Genomic DNA, 13,682 nt, shown 5'->3' on the forward strand with positions numbered 1-13,682 from the left:
TCTCAGGACTGTGAGATCATGACCTGAGCTGATATCAAAAGTCAGCTGCTTCACTGACTGAGCCCCCCAGGTGCCCCCCAGTTTTCTCATCTATAAAATTTGGGAGTTAGGATAATTTCAAATGGTTGCTTCCAGCAGCAAATGTCCAGGATCTAAACTGAAGTTATAGTTTGGTGGAGTCATCACAGGAGGAGTGGTGATTGCAGCCTGGATGTCAAGAAAATCACCAGGGAAGAGAAAGTCAAGGAGGAGATAGCAATCGTGAAAGCCCTATCTCCCTTCCCTGGATCCAGTAAATAAGACTATATCTCAGCCCAATCCTGCTGACAAAGGGAAACGACAGATGAAAGTATAAGAAGAAAACAAAGAGAACCGGCATTTGGAATAGGGAGTCTCACGTGTGACCCTAACACTCAAGTTACATTTTTTCTCCCATGGGAAGTTAATGAAGCTAAATTGGACTTGACCGGATTTATTTTTTGTCTCTCCAGAAGGTCTGCTTCCCGTGATGCCTCTGTGTCCATGCCACAGTTGTGAGGCAAACTGGACCCGTTGTTGGTCTGGCAGGAGAGAGCACCAGGGAGGAGAACAGCTGAGCTAGCAAGGGCGCGTGTCTGTGTTTTATGGTCATGTTCCTCCTGGCTTGAACGATGGCACCACCGTCATTCTGGCAGGCCTGGCAGCAGGTGCAGGACCATTGTTTGTGTTGCCCAGATCTACAAGGGTACAAGCTAGGCCAGGGAAATGGCAGCTGTTCAGTTGAGCAGGGCGATGGTAAGGGATTGTTTCTAGATGGCTTCGCAGCTGACATCAGACACAAATCATTATTGTTTATGAAGAGGCTTTCTCCTGTCATTGAGCATTCCACTGTTGGGCAAAAAGATTCAATGAAGGACCAAATGAGCACAGCATTTGGGTTGGTGCTGTTCTTACCCATAACCTAGAATTCCAAAAATGTGTAACCCCAACCAGCTAATTTGTGTCTTGCATTGCTGCTTGGAACCTCCCCCGCCCCATTAATGAACATACTCCTCCAATGACTATAGAGGGGGCCCGACTGGCCAACACCCTTCTTTGACCCAACATATATTCTATACAGCCATTTCACCCCGATGACAGTAACACCTGACCTCATATAGTTTTTTCCACTGTTATTAAAATACTGATATGGGCCCTCTTCCTTCTCACAACTCATACCTACACGATTAAGATCTCCTATCTATTCTTGTATCAAAAAATGTTATTCTTATCAGATCTCAATAAAAAGTCTGTTTATTTCTGGTGTTCCAACATCCTTTTTGGAACATTCGTCTTAAGAGATTATGAAACTTGCAGTTTTGGTTAAAGAGGATCTACCATATAGTACATTCTATAGGAGCAGGGAATTATTTTCTGTTTAGTGCATTAATACTTGGAACAGGGCCTGGCACATTGTAGACATTAAATAATTATTTGTTGGATAAATAGAATGGATGGGTCATAATGATAACCAGGCCTTCACAGCAATCTGGTTACAGAACAAAACCTTTAGAAATTTGTTAAAATCTCTAGACTAAATATTCTATTTAGGATAGATTGTCTCTCCCAGAACCAAAGTCCTCTGTCAGCATCCATAACTGTGGTAGAGTAAAAGCTTGTTTCCAAGGAAAACACCTAGTTGATCTCCAATGACTGGGTATTGATGATGACAATGATGTAGAAAAACCCAGGGGAGCCCAGAGAGCTTATGGTAATATCTATATGTAGAAACAATTTTGCTGGTGGTCTTGCAGAAGCAGTTGAGAATGGGGCCTGGCATACATCTGCAAATTTTGTGTCTAAATATAACAATATTTAGATATATTCATATATGAAATAATGAACACCCAAAGAGTTCTAATGTCCATGTGTCCTAATAGTACTTAGCCATTTACTTTCTAAACTAAGCTTTATAAGATAAAAGTTATTGATAAGGTGATTCATTCTGCCAAAAATGGTTTTTCTTGTATTGTTATAATATTTATGTAACTTAATATTAGCCTATTGATTTAGCTTCTATTTCTTCCCAGAACCCAGAAGTCTAGATCCAAAAGGAGTATTTTCACTAGGGTGCATTTAGTAACTGACTGAAAAATAATTTCTTCCAATTTTGCTGTTAGGTAGATTAATATTCAATGTATGCATCAATTTGAAGAACAGCTTAAATCTTATGTTAATTGGAAGCTATACAACCCAGAAATTACTGCAGTGGATGCAATTTCTTCAATACAATCTTTTTTTTTTTTTTTAATGTTTATGTATTTTTGAGAGAGAGAGAGAGAGACAAAGTGTGAGCAGGAGAGGGGCAGAGAGAGAGGGAGACACAGAATCCAAAGCAGGTTCCAGTGTCTGAGCTGTCATCACAGAGCCTGATGGGGGGCTCCAACCCATGATCATGACCTGAGCCTAGGTCGGACGGTTAACCGACTGAGCCACCCAGGCACCCCTTGAATACAATCTTTTTAATAGGATATACAACCACCTAAAATCTTCAGTAGAAGTATACAGTTTTCCAGAAAAAAATAACCGGTGTGTGATAAATTAGCATACCAGTCTACTCACAGACATTTCAGGCAGGATAGAGAGGATTTTAGTCTCAGAGACTAAAATATATATATTCTTTACTGTTAGGGAGAACCAAAGCACAAGGCATTGCAAACTGTAACATAACACAGACAGCAAGACAATCCAAGGAGGATCCCATTAAACGCTGGTATAATTGAAGATCACTGAAGAATCCAATGTGACTTACAGGAAAGTATATGGGGAACAAGCAGAGTTCTGCCAGGACATTCGCTCCAGGATGAGGAGGGACAACATGGAAATGAATGAAGCCAGTGCATTAGGTGGAGCATTCATGCATCTGAAAGCCAGATCTGAGGGAAAGTGTGACATGAAAGCAAACATGTGATGTCACAGAAGACAAAAAATACTGAAGGGCATCTTGTACTACAAATGTCTTCTGTTCAGCTGAGCACCCCCTGATAAATCATGGTGTGAGTTCATCCTCATAAAACTATGTAAATCTAAGATTTAGGATGAATACTAAGATTTCCAAGAGTGATGAACATTTATTTTGCAATGGGTAAGCCTGGTATTTCTTTGGCTTGTTCTGGGTCATCAAATTGTCCTCTTAATTTTTTCTTATTTCTCTGTCTCTGTCTCTCTCACTGTGTGTGTGTGTGTGTGTGTGTGTGTGTGTGTGTGTGAAACTTCTAAGTTTTTATTTAAATGGTACATTTGATATTTTACCTTTCCATTACCACTTGAAAAAAGTTTCAAGATAATGTACCCAGCCTAAATGATTAACATTAATTACATCAGAAAACAATGGAAATTCAGATAGATTAAAGAATAATGTAAAAATACATACATACATACGAAATATAGGTGAATATTTTTGTGATCTTGGGCTACAAAATTACTTCATGTAATGGGTTGAATACTGTTCTGCCAAAATTCATGTTGACAGAAACCTGTGAATGTGACTGTATTTGGAAATAAAGTCTTGGCAGATACAGTCAAATTAAGATGAGGTCATACTGGATTAAGATAGGTCCTAAATTCTATACAAAAAGAGGAAAATTTGTAAAGAACATATTTGTAAAGAAACATAAAACTAAAGGTAAAAAACCAGGAACTGAGAGAAATATTTGAAACATTTATGTCAGGTACACAATTAATATCCTCCATATACAAATAAAGCATAAAATAAGCAACCATTAGAAAGTGGTGCTAAAGATCTGAATAGACAATTAATGAAAGAAAAAATGTCCAATAAATATATGAAAATGTATTCCATATATCCCTAATAACTATGAAAAAAATGAGAAACCAATTTTACCTATGAGATTTGTGAATAATGGAAAAAATGTGCATAATATTGTTCTAAGTATTTTATGTATTGCTAACTCATTTATTATTTACAGTAACCCTATGAGCTAATAGGGTTATTGTTAGATAATATTATCTTCATGTTATAAAGGAAACACTTGAACCACAAATTTAGCAAGGATATACTGAAATGACCATCCTCAGATTGAGGGCTAATTTGACAAATTTTGTTTTAAAAACAAGCACATCTTTTTAAAAAATGTTTATTTATTTATTTTGAGAGAGAGAGAGACAGAGAAAGAGAGAGAAAACACGCACGATCAGGGGAGCAGGGAAGGGGCAGAGAGAGAGTGAGAGGGAGAGAAGCCCAAGCAGGCTCCACACTCAGCACAGAGCCTGACGTGGGGCTGGGTCTTACCATCATGTGATCATGACCTGAGCCAAAATCAAGAGTCAGATGCTTAACTGACTGAGCTACCCAGGTGCCCCATAAACAAGTGTATCTTTTGATGCAAGAATTCCCCTTGTAGGAAGCTGTCTTTAAAAAAATAAAAGATGAACAAAGTGTTAACAGATATTGTCTCTGTGTAATTAAGATGCATCTTATACTCTTTTGTATATTCTTTATATTTTTGTTTTCTAATTTCTAACATATAGCCTGTGAAGAGCATCCCTTAGTTTGGCAGTGCACAGCTTGACAGCCCTGATGATTTTTAAAAAGCAGATGAGAATTTCTGGCTGTAGATAATTGACAATTTTCCTTGTGTTACTGAGAAATCAGAAGCGGCAGATGGGAAGCTTAAGGGGGATGGAACAGAGGTAAACTTTATGATATAACATTTTGTCTTCCCTTTAAAGGATTCATAGCCATGTGATCAAATAAAAATTATTTGATACTATTTTTATTCATCCCAAGTAAGTATCTAGTAAATATTTTTTATCAGTTTTTGGGTGGAAGAAATGAGGCATACATTGTTTGCCTTACCCTAGTATTCAAAAGCTGTGCTTCAAGTCAAATCTGTGGCCAGTTTCCAGCAAGAGTGTGTGCACTCAAAGCATATATTATCATACATTTCTGACTTATTTCCTTTTCTATTTTCCTTATTTCTTTTTCTAACTTATTTCCTTACTTTTATTTTCTTTGTTTCTTAATTTATTTCAAATTTATTTTGTGATACCATATTGCATGCATCGTTATAGATCTTAACTCTTTTCTTAGAATACAGCACAGTATAGTTAAAAATGAATTATGTTAATTCAATACTCATTAGTAAAACTGTGGAGAAAACAGAGAAACCATTTTTTAAGCATCTAGAATTTTGAAACCAGAAATAAAATAAAAATTTAAACTACTTAATGTAAAGCAAAAACTAGTATAAATGACTTTTAGATAACTGTAAAGTGAATGTTTTAAGTGATCACCATGTAGCAAAGAAAGGTGAATTGTGTCATATTTCATGTGCCATTCTGTTGTAAACACTCTTAAAATCTGGGTCGCTGAGGTTGCCCCTTTCTTTTAATGGCTACACTTTGGAGACAGGTGATGGTATGCCGAATCTCCATGGCTAAGTGTTTGATTTATTATTAGTTTTGATTTGAGAATATTCTGTGTATGAAGTATAAAAAGGAACAAATGAAACAATGACATTTGGGAAGCAGTAAAATCTGGGGGTAAGAGTTCAGAAGAAATTAAATATGCCTTGACAGCTACTAAAAACAAATAAAAATTAAAAAGCCCAAATGCACTTAGAAAAGTTCAAAAAGTAGAGTTTCACATGTCTGAAGAGGAAATAAATCATTTTGTTCAATATGGCCTACATCAGGTGGCATAGGATATCATATACAGTTTTACACTTGACCAAAGAGAAACATCAATACCTTGGCTAGAATTCAAAGGCACCCAAGGAAATCAACCACATGATAAAAGGATAAGAGGTTTGAGTCTATGAAGAGAGATTAGAGAAAATTAATGTGTACAACAAAGAGTAAGAGAAGAGAGGGGATTGAGACTTTTCCTTAAAAACTTGAGAAACAGTACCACAAATGGAAAGTTGGAGCCTCCAAGAGGAGCAAGAAGCTAACTGGGGCTGACTTATCCAGTAGGCTCAGTAGGTAGAGTGCCCAGGGCCCAAGATACTTTTAGAGGCCCACAAAAATGTTTTCACTCCTTTAAAAAAACCAGAAGAAAAATGAGTATTATAATAATATATATATATTATATATATGATAATAAGTATATAAAAATAGGTGAAGTATAGTATATAAAAATAGATAAGTATATAAAAATAGATGAAGCCCAGGTTGTGTTCATCTTTATGCCAACACATTCAGAAAACATAATTTTGAATATGCTTTTATGGAGGAAGGAGCCCACAAGGGCAAAAGTGTGTGGGCCCGTGAAAGTCAGAATGTGGCCCCGGAGCTAACCTAGCAAATTTTAGACAAAATATTGGATCAAAACAATATCCATGGAAGCTTGTTGAGTGTTAAGCACAGATGATCTGAGGGGCTCACAAAGAGGCACCCCGAGTTGAGCATAGGAAGAAGAGGCTCACTTTCTGCATCTATGAAATTCCAATTGCATTGCCTTAATGTCTTCCCATGTGTAAAATACTCATATAATTAAAGTTCACAACAATGCTATGAGGTAGGATTTGTTAGCCCTCTTTGACAGATGAGAAAATTGGAACTCAAAAGATGACATAATTCACTAATGTTATAGAGGGAGCCAGAGTCAGACCTGAAGCTCTGACACTAAGTTCACATGGTGTCACAGCACACAAGTGGAAAATCAAACAGGTGTAATTTCCACCCACTCCATGCTACCCTTACCCCCACTCCTCATCACTCCACCAAGGCCCTTCGTAGATTCATATTCTAATGCTTATTTCATTTTGTTAATTATATCTTAGTTGTGCCATAACACACACATTTGCAAGTCCAAATTCTCTTTGCTATGGTTTATTACAAGAAAAGAGGATCTTTGAGGAAGTTATTTTACTAGATGAATCTGCTTCTTTAAAAATTTTGGATCCTATTGACATGAACTTATGAGATATACAATTTTCTGAGGCTTTTCTTCTAAAAAATATATGTGATCTTGGGGAGTAGAATGGGGAAATGATGTTGGGTGATCAAAGGTCATTTTCAAAACAAGGATATCTGTTTAACACCAGATCTTCTAGATAGACCAAAACGTGGAAATTTATACTTTGAAATTAGAATTTTTTAGAATTTATTCTAGGAGAGAGATCTCTAGGGAGTTGATAGATATGTTTGTGGATTGTCACATTCCTTGTTATTTCTTACGGTGTAGTTACAGGCTATTGGAATTTCTGAATCAGGGAAAGTGACTTTTATTAAGAAAAATGGAGAAATTTTTATTCTACAGAATTTTTCTTAGGGAGAACATTTTATATTTATAGGGGAAAAAAAACCACTTGGATGAACTTCTTAGTATGAAAGATGAGATCCTAATGGGTCAATAAATTGCCTTATAAAGCAAGTGTGTCTTGTTACCTGGAGGGCCCTTTGCCTAAATGCCATGCTGCGTTTAAGTGTACCATGTTTGGCATGGAAGATGTGGGAAGAGTTGAATGGCACTGCACAGGAGATGGGGGAGTAATCTGAAATTGTCAGAGTTTCCAGAAGGAGGGCAGAAAATTCAGCCAGGATGGGTAGAAGCGGGGGAGGGTGTCTAAGAGCTTAGAAGAAGATTTTGTATTAATTTTTAAGTTGCTTGTTACGGAGTTTGAAAAGCAAACCATTCCCTCAGAGGTTTCAATAAAGTCTATATATCTCAATAATACTTTTGAGTGGGTAGATTCTTTTCCAGGAATTCCAAAAGGTGCTGAGTTATGAATCAGGGTTGGCCTAAGGAAACCCGGAGACCGCAGGCCTGGAGGCAAGAGTTGGGGCTAAGGGCAGAAACATCTGGGTTCCATTTAAGTTTTGCTCCAAAGTCAATACCACATGCTGGGAAAAGCAAAAGCATCTATACCCCTGCCCAGCACTGAATATAGAAAGAAATTAGTGTTTCTGACAGGAAAATTGCTTAAAAGGTCAGGATACCTCTTACTGTAATGATCTAGGAACAAAAAAACAAAATATACTATAGATATTTATTTTCCATTAGTGTTTTTATTTTTAATCGTTAACGTTACAATCATATAAATCCTGTTGCTATCACTTCCCTTTTTTTCTACTGCCAAGATTTTTGCTGCAAGAAGTTTAATTCAAATCAATGTTGTTGATCAATACTGATTTTCACCAGTGACCCTTATTGCCATAATAATAATAATAAAGATGAGAAGTATCATTTTGATATTAATCTTTTGGGGGAATAACTACTTTGAAATACCAATGAAATGCCAATGGAATACCAATATGACTGGGACAGATGATATAATAATTTTCCTCTAAGTGACTAAGTTACATTCCTTGTTGTGGTGCACACATGTTTTCCACACTCGCTTCCATTACTTAGCAGTGAACTTAAAAAAAATATTAAATTGCTGTTGGTTGAGCAACCCAATCTGTGGTGCTTTGTTATGACAGCCTAGCAAACTAATGCTGTTTCATATTTAGAACACTTAGATATGCCCAGATAAATGGTTGGATTTTCTAAAATTGAAATATCATTAATATACAACATCATATTAATTTCAGGTGTATAACATGTTGATTTGACAATTTTATACATTACTCAATGACCACCACAGTAAGTGTCCTTTCTATACCAACTGTTTTGCAGAATCAAAGTGGTTTATTTAGTCTTCTATGTTTTCCTTAGAAACTCAGCAGATTGTGTGGGGAGTGTGTGAAGACCACTCTGAATAGATTTATGCAGGCAACGTAAACAATTCATAGAGACATATAATCGTAGTAATCCATGCGTCCCTGGTCTCTTCTTTGTCCTCATGTTGCTGGTCTTTATGAGAATTACTTTAGATTTTCACTCCCTTCATTTCACAAAGCAGCCAAGAAGATGGTTGGGTTTTAGCATGTAATCTCTGAAGCTTTGTTTGCTTTTCTGCAATGACCTGGAACCATTGGGTCACATCTAATTAATATGCTGTTGGCAGAACACGTTAAACAGAAGTTGTCAAAACTAAATGATTAGAGGTTTAGATTCAGGGTTGAATTACATGTGTTACTTCCAAGAATTACTGCAAGTAATATGTGACTACTTCAAGCTTACAAGGTCTAAGGCTGTTAAACACCCCCTAACCAACACACACACCTCATTAATGGATTTTTTAAAACAATCATAGAATATGTTGCCAGCAAGTATTTTTAAGTGGAATTTCTTTTAATCTTTTCAAGTAACAAATATTTGATATTTCATAAACTTAACACCCCTTCCCTTAAAACCCAAGAGAGGTGTGAGTTGAAATATTTTTTCCTAATAATTTTGACCCAAAAGTTTTGATAAGCAGAGTGAACTTTGGGGCCTATACTTTTCAAATTGACTGTCGACATTAATGAAGCTCACTGCATTAGCTGGGCTTTTTCACTTATCCAATGTAAACATACTCCTAGCCCAGTATCTTTGCAAATTTTACACTATATTTGCCAACCCTAAAATCTCTGCAAACATTGGACAGGATCACCTCTTGCTACCTGGTAACAATGTTTATAAATGTATTTATTCTGATAAGATGGCCAAGTACATTTAAAAAATATTTCTTAAAAGGGATTTCAGAATTTTTTTTTTTGCAACCTTAAATCTTCATTCCTTGTTCTTCATTCCATAGATGCTGCCAATGGCCAGATTTGTGCAAGAATGATGAAGACAGGATCTGAGTCTGTTAGCCATACAATTTTTTATTGTCAAGGTTCATTTCTTTAGAATACTTTCATAAGGTACATGAATGTAACTGACACAAAAGTGTTTTTTTTTCAAATCATTAACTTTCTGATTCACATATGACTTTCATAGCTCAATGCGATCATTTTATTTTCACATTCTTCTCTGCCCACTACCTGGGGAGATTCTAAATTCCTTCCATTTACTTAAGGCTTATTTGAAGCAATTTTGCTCTTGACTCTATGGTGCTGGCTCCTTCTGACTCTGATCCATTCAGGAGTGCAGCTGATCTGGACTCTGTTCTAAAACAATCCCATAAGATTTTGTCAGTGGCTGAAATCCAGTTCTTCCACTTGCCTTATCCTTGACCTTTACCTATTTGGAGATCTGAAGCTGGAGGCCAGTCCCATGTGATTTCTGAGTTGTTCCTCAACCATGTTCTTGTGAGCAATGCTTGAATCCAGACCTCTTCCCCACATACGGTGGGTGCCCCGCTCTCCTGCCAATGTGATTGGCCATGTGGAACGCAGTCTTGTTCCTGCTCCCTTAACATAGTCACTGATGAAGCCCTTGGTGACTGACTGAGGTGATCCAGCTTGATATTCTGCTGTGAGCTAAGTGCTGCAGAGTATATATCCTTCCTTTGATTCAGATAAGATCCTTCCTTAATCCAGAATCAAGTCATTTGATTCTTCCTCTATTTTTACTGGTGGTGAAACAAACAAATAAAAAAAGGTCCTCTGGTATGCAGTTCAAAGGCTTTGAAGTGGTGAAAAGGATATATTTGGCGTTGTGAAATTCTGAATTGTAAAAAAAGAAATACAAGTGAAAAAACTGCAAAATATGTTTTGCATATAATATATTTTGTGATAAATATCAACAACTTTTAGGAACTTGGAAATTCCCAATAAATGACCATCGCAGATGGTTCTATAATTTGGTTGGTCACTTTTATCAGTGTCCAACTCGGTAGCTAACCTGGTTATTAATTTTAACTTTGCCACCATGTGCATGTGTATTTATATATTTTTTTAAAAATTCAGGACTACATGACTATAACTTTCATATTAATATGCAATATTATTAAAAGCCAAAAAATCAAACTCAGAAGCAATCAGGCAGTAATTCTACTTAACATAAAACAATGGTTTTGATAATTATTATGAACTATCCCTCCCGAATTAAGCTGTAGATGTTCACAGGAGACTACTCACGAGGTTTATTGAAGCAGATAATTCCATTATATTAGTATAGAAATAGGAAGCTGGAAAAGGGGACAAAAGTATCAATCAATATGTGTGCATGGAGACATTGCAGAATTTTTGCATGTATTTTTGCCCAGTAATAGATTTTGAAGGTTATTTATAAACCTGAAGGTGTTTTTCTTTTAAATTCCTTTATTTGCAAAAGCGAAATGATGTAAATTGTTTCACATCATAAAATAGTACATCATATTTTTCTTTAAAATAGAATCCCTTGATTATAAGAAATTGTAAAAAAAAAAAAAAAAAAAACAAAACACCTCCAGTTACCTATCTGGTGCTGATTCCCAACTTGGCCTTCCCTTACTTTTTTGGTTTCTCTCTTCTGAATATATTCTAGTTTGTTTTTGTCTCAAACTATGGTACTCACAACCTAACCCAATTCTCCAGGTGCAAATTGGCAACTACAGAGAAGAAGGCAACTGTCTTCTTTCTGTTTTCTTTCATTTATTCTTTTTTTGCATCTTCCCTTTCTACCTTCTTTCCTTCCATTCTTCCTTTGGCAAATACTGAGAGTATAATCTATATCTGGCACTGTATTAGGTGCTGGAGATGAAAATGAGCAAAAAAAAAAAAAAAAAAAACCATGGCCACTACTTTCATAGAGTTTATAATCTAGTGAAGGATACAGAGAAGAACAAATGATCTGACAAATAAATGTAGTATTGCATCTGTGATAAGTCCTAAGAAAAGGTATACAGTCTTACGAAAACCTGTAGTTGGAGGATTTGAGCCAATCAGGGAGCTCAAAGAGACTTCTCTTGAGCAGGATGCTGAAAGAAGGATAGAGCTAATAGGGTGATGAGAAGACAGAAAATTGTCTCGGAGACAAGCATATGCAGTGGGAATGGGTAGGAAAAACCCTTGTGAAGGTATGAGGTATGGAAAGAAGTCCAACACAAATGGAGCAAAGAAAGAGGAAGGCTGTAGGAAGTGAGGTCAGCCAGAAAGTAGGGGGTGCCAGGTCACTCAGGATCTTCAAGGCCCTGTTCTACCTTCAGCCTAATACAACAAATGGGAAACCGTGAGGAGTTTTAAACAGGAGGGAGATGAAATTTTAATTTTTAAAAGATTACCATGAAGAGTGGATTGAGAAGACACCAGAGTATATGCACGTGGGTCAGTGAAAAGTCTATTGCAGGAACTTGGGTAACAGATAGTGGCAAGGTGGCTTGGTGTAGCTAGCAAGAGGATAATGGAATTGAAAAGTATTTAGAAGGAAAATTGGTAGAACTTGATCATGGATCGTATAAAATGGGGAAGGGAAGGGTTAGATAAAGGTGAGGGATTCATGGATGTACAGCTTTTGTCTGGTGTGACTGGAGAAGTGGTGTGCTATTCACTGAGGTGGGAAACACTGGAAGAGGGCCAGATTTGGGAGGAAAGATTATGAGTACAGTTTTGTAAGAAGAGTCATTGAACAGCCCATGAAGAAATTTCAAGTAGGAAGTTTGATTATGTGTGTCTGGAGCTCAGAAGAGTGTCCTCAGATGGTGAAATAAATCTGTGAGTCTTCTGCATATAGATGGTAATTGAATCCATATGGAAGAACATCAAATAAAAAGAGGGAAGGACAGAACACTGAACCTAGAGAAACTCACCATAATTAATAGCCTTTGAGAAGAAAAGGCAAAGAAAGAGAAAGGAGCAGCTAGCAAGGTAGGAACAAAACCTAGAAAGTGCTGAGATTTCCAGAGGAAATCAGTATCTCCATTAAGAGGGAGGGGCTGGTGGTCAAGTGCTACTGAGAAGTTAAGAGTAGGAAGCATCCTTCTAGTTGATTCATATAAAGTTACTGCCAACTAAAATCCTTAACTGTGTTTCACATGTAAACAAACCACCCTAAGATCTCAATAGCTTAACAGAATCAAGGTATATTCCTCCTCACATCCTATTCCAGGGAGACTTGAGCTGTTCACTTCAAAGAGGTGACTAAGGAAATATGCTGCTTTCATCTAGTGGCTCCTCCAACTTGTCATTTCTTGGTCTCCTGGCATCATCCTGCTGCAGAAGGGAGGAAGGGAATGTGGGGAAAGGCACACCTGATCTTTAGCTTCTTTATTTTAGAAGTGACATATGTCACTTCCACTCACATTCCACTGTCAGAATCAGTCACTAGCAAACCTAAGTACAAGGAAGCCGGGGAAGTACAAAAGAGCAAAGTCAGATGAGTGAGCATTTATACACCCCATGACCCCTGCCCTGCCCTTGAGTAGTTGAAGCTTGGGATCCCAGGTTCAGAGCCTTGAATTTACCACCACCATCCAGTCTCAGTGTTAGAGGTCATCATTTCATCTCACTAGCCCTTTTTAGATTCTGATTCTGAAATCTTACATTTCTTTCCTTGCTTGAAGTTATTCAACAATTTGATCCGTATTGATCTTATAGTTTTATCCAGTTAAGGGATAAACTTCTTAGTTGAACAGGGCCCAGAACTGAGTCTTACCTAAAACATGCCTCCAGAGGGTGTTGTCCAGGCTGGCTTCCCCCTCTCCATCAGCATCTGTAGTGCTGTTTGACCAGATCTGGATTGTCTAATTGACCTAGGATCTGTAGATAATAAATGGAAGGAGGAACAGAGTATTTTCCTATCATCCAGTTAAGATATTTTTCAAAATTAAATTAGAAAACAAATACATATAAGAATAAGATTGTTCTTCTGTAGTAGTAATCTATGAATAAATACCTGAGATAGCTTGAGAAACACTTATTGTGATAAATAAGGCATAAGCCTCTATGAAGAACGTGCTATAGTTTAA

At 36.9% G+C, this 13,682-nt stretch overlaps 1 long non-coding RNA gene across 1 annotated transcript; it reads right to left on the reverse strand.

Moving 5' to 3' along the window:
* Positions 1-10,360: 10,360 nt before the first annotated feature.
* LOC123608772 lies at positions 10,361-13,474 on the reverse strand. Its single transcript, XR_006717431.1, has 3 exons — positions 13,370-13,474; positions 10,876-10,925; positions 10,361-10,461 (listed from the first exon to the last, which is right to left on the reverse strand). It is a non-coding gene; the product is annotated as an uncharacterized LOC123608772 (long non-coding RNA).
* Between the last annotated feature and the right edge of the window lie 208 nt (positions 13,475-13,682).

This window comes from Leopardus geoffroyi, chromosome B2, assembly GCF_018350155.1.
Source record: "Leopardus geoffroyi isolate Oge1 chromosome B2, O.geoffroyi_Oge1_pat1.0, whole genome shotgun sequence".
In the NCBI taxonomy this organism is placed as follows: domain Eukaryota; kingdom Metazoa; phylum Chordata; class Mammalia; order Carnivora; family Felidae; genus Leopardus; species Leopardus geoffroyi.